The following is a 3,158-nucleotide window of genomic DNA, read 5'->3' as shown; positions in this document are numbered from 1 at the left end:
AAAATGGTTGGTAAGTTGCAGCCCAGTTATTAATTTAGATTGTGTTCCTTTTATGTGCATTGTTGTAAAACCTCAATAGATCGTTATTTCACCCAGCCCACCAAAAAGTTTTCTGTTTTCCAGTAGGTGAAGAGCAACATAGAGTACCCTATTTCCACATAAGGTTTTTTACTTACTCAGTTTATCATATTACAGATGTTCCAAAGGCAACAAGAGAACATACAATATTGAACATGAACCAACCAAAAAACCCATTTTTTTAACGTTACAGGCATGCTTTATTATTCATCTTATGTAATAATTACAGATACATGACATTAGTTGTAATATGATTAAGTAAACATTCTTCTGTCTCCTTGAACAATTACTTTTTCATCTTGTTCTTTTCTTCACACATTTCTTGTTCACTTATTTCTGATATTGTGGAGTTGGCTTACATTGCACTGAAAATAGAATAGGAAACAAAAAGTTTTCAAATTGAGTATTTCTACCCAGTGCCAACACAAGGTCCTCTGACACCCAAAGGGAAAATGTCAAAATGTGTTAACTTAAGTCAGCCCTCCCTTCTCCTTCCTGAACTGAGATAGATTGGAGCTTGCAGGGTACATAAGGATAAAATCTGGCCCAAAGGTTACCAACTTATGGTCCAAACTGATCGAGATGGGGCGTTGTTGTGATGTGGGTAAATCAGTGTGTTTTAGTCATTGTTCCTTTTTTTTTCATTTTTATTACTTGAATATATAAATTTATTAAAAATGTATATTTTTTGAAAAACAAAAATTGTAAAAAAATTAGGCCATGGACTAAATACAAAATAAGTGGCACTGGAAGAGCAACTCTCACAATTGAAGAGCTGGAGCAGATCTCGCTTATACTGCTACTGATACAAAGAACACTCCCACAGTGTTTTTTGAATCATTAGTGTTATAAAAGCTCTCAATAATTAGCAATGCCCTGATATTTAATATATTTTCTAATTTAATTATGTGTCACTTCATCATGATTTCATCTAATGTCAAAGTGGAAACTCTACTAGATTCTGTTGCTGCCTGTGCCTCTGTTGGAATGACTCTCACTTCATTTATGTACAGTGACCTCTAAGAAATACAGATAAACTTCCTGTTTCCCCTTTACGGACTGCATTCACAAAATTCTCTCTTTGGGGGGAAAGCACAGGAAGATCAGCCAATGGAAATGCTATGGTCTTTGGACTTAATGTAAGTAGAAATGTGCTTAAAAGAGAACAAGCATTAAGTGAAAACATGACCAAAGTTCTAGCCCTTTTATCCCTATGAAAGCAATGAAAAGGGGAAAAAATATTCTAAAGCAGATACTGGCTGCATGCCTTTACCTTGTGGAGGAGGGCATTTGGGTTCTGGGCACACTGGCTTGCAGACTGAAATAAAGATAAAAAAAAATTATTTTCAAATTTAAAAACACTGTCAGGTTGCAAAATAGTTCATTCATATGTTTACCTTGTGGAGGGGGACATTTTGGTTCAGGACACACAGGCACTGGCTTGCAAGCTATAAAAAAAAAAAAAAAAAAAAAAGCAACGATCAGCGTAATTGACTAAAAAATTTGCTGGACAGGATGTTATACACTGGCAGAAGTAACTTGACAAAGATTCTAAGTTTTCCAATGTTATCTAAAACAAAACAGTTTGGCTGAACTTCCACTTTAGAATATTATAAAGCCCTTTCAAACTTTATATTTAAATTGCTTGTTAAAAAGAGTAATTGGCTATTATAATATTTTAGTAACGACTCATTTCAAAATCTTTACAAGCTTTTATCTTTAACTATTTATATCTATTTTTTATTATCTATTATTTTTTTGTAATCCTTAATTTTGAAATGATAATAGTATAACATTTCAAGTGCTCCTATTGTTAAATAATTGTCTATTCACTGAAGCATTTATCTTTCTGTAAAGGATATTTTTAAGTAGATTTATTCAGATTAAGATAAAAATCAGTTCACAAACTATACTTGGCCAACTGAATTTTAAACAGCAACGATTTTGTTCATTTCAAAGCTATGCACCTTGTACCTTGCATTCTGAAATGCATCTAAATTGTACAGGTAGTCCCCAGGTTAAGGACATCCAACAAACAGACGCCTCCTAGATACGAATGGGGCTTACCTGCTCGCTGTGTTCATAATGGAGGCTTGAAGGGGGGAGGGGAGATTTGCATGACTTGCATAATAAATCTTTTGCTAAACACAGCTGAGGCTGTGGGTGATCTTAGGGGGTTGAGCTTTTTCTGCAGCCTCTTGTAAATCTTTAATGACCAAGACAAACTGTTCAGTTGTTTCTTTTTTGCATATCAAAGCAAAGTTTGCTCTAGAAGTTTTTGGATGTCTAGGCTTCATGAAGATTTTTTTTTGCTTTGTGATTAATTCACAGTGAGGATTTTATACAGTAACTGACACCATGCTGCCCAATAATATATTGAGACAAACATCTGTCCTAATTGCATTTATTAAAATAATGTACCTGTTCCGACTTACATACAAATTCAACTTAAGAACAAACCTTTAGTCTCTATCTCGTATGTAACCCAGGAACTACCTGATTTGCCATGCAATAGATTTTAATCAAGAAAAAGTAAAGATAATTTACTTACGGTCCTGACATTGCACTGGTGGTGGGCAAGGCTCTGGGCATTTCTTCTGTCCCTTCACTCCAGACATTGTTGTCAGTATTTAATCTGAATTAGATATGTACTCTATAGGATGCAGAGAGGATTTTCTTCTGTTGGTCTAGAATGTTGTGGGCTTTTATACATGAAATACAGGAAAACATTTTTCACATGAATAATCATCCTGCTTATTCAAATACATACAGCATTGAGAAATAAAATATTTGCATATAATTTTTGTAATTTCTGGAAGGAAGGGAAGAGCTAAACTTTGGCACACCTAAAATGTGTTCTGTTTGCCTATATGAGTTAACAATATAACCTTGGTATTTAGTCACAAAATTAGTCACAAATCATAATTGTATACCACAACACAGATTACCAGTAAACAATTTCAAAAAATGTTGCAATGTTGTATTTACATGACTGGGTTTCAGTATTATGTCAGTTGATACCATATTGTCCTGTGAAGACTGACAAACTCAACATCTGCTAATTAGCTAATAGCTCTAGC

General features: G+C 34.1%; 1 long non-coding RNA gene across 1 annotated transcript; it reads right to left on the bottom strand.

Annotated features, from left to right (window-relative positions):
• Window positions 1–254: 254 nt before the first annotated feature.
• LOC140339682 (uncharacterized) lies at window positions 255–2,775 on the bottom strand. Its single transcript, XR_011922515.1, has 4 exons — window positions 2,630–2,775; window positions 1,476–1,526; window positions 1,352–1,396; window positions 255–443 (listed from the first exon to the last, which is right to left on the bottom strand). It is a non-coding gene; the product is annotated as an uncharacterized lncRNA (long non-coding RNA).
• Window positions 2,776–3,158: the final 383 nt, after the last annotated feature.

This window comes from Pyxicephalus adspersus, chromosome 10, assembly GCF_032062135.1.
Source record: "Pyxicephalus adspersus chromosome 10, UCB_Pads_2.0, whole genome shotgun sequence".
Lineage (NCBI taxonomy): Eukaryota > Metazoa > Chordata > Amphibia > Anura > Pyxicephalidae > Pyxicephalus > Pyxicephalus adspersus.
Note: the sequence above shows the minus strand (reverse complement) of the source record. Positions and strands in the feature narration are given on the sequence as shown.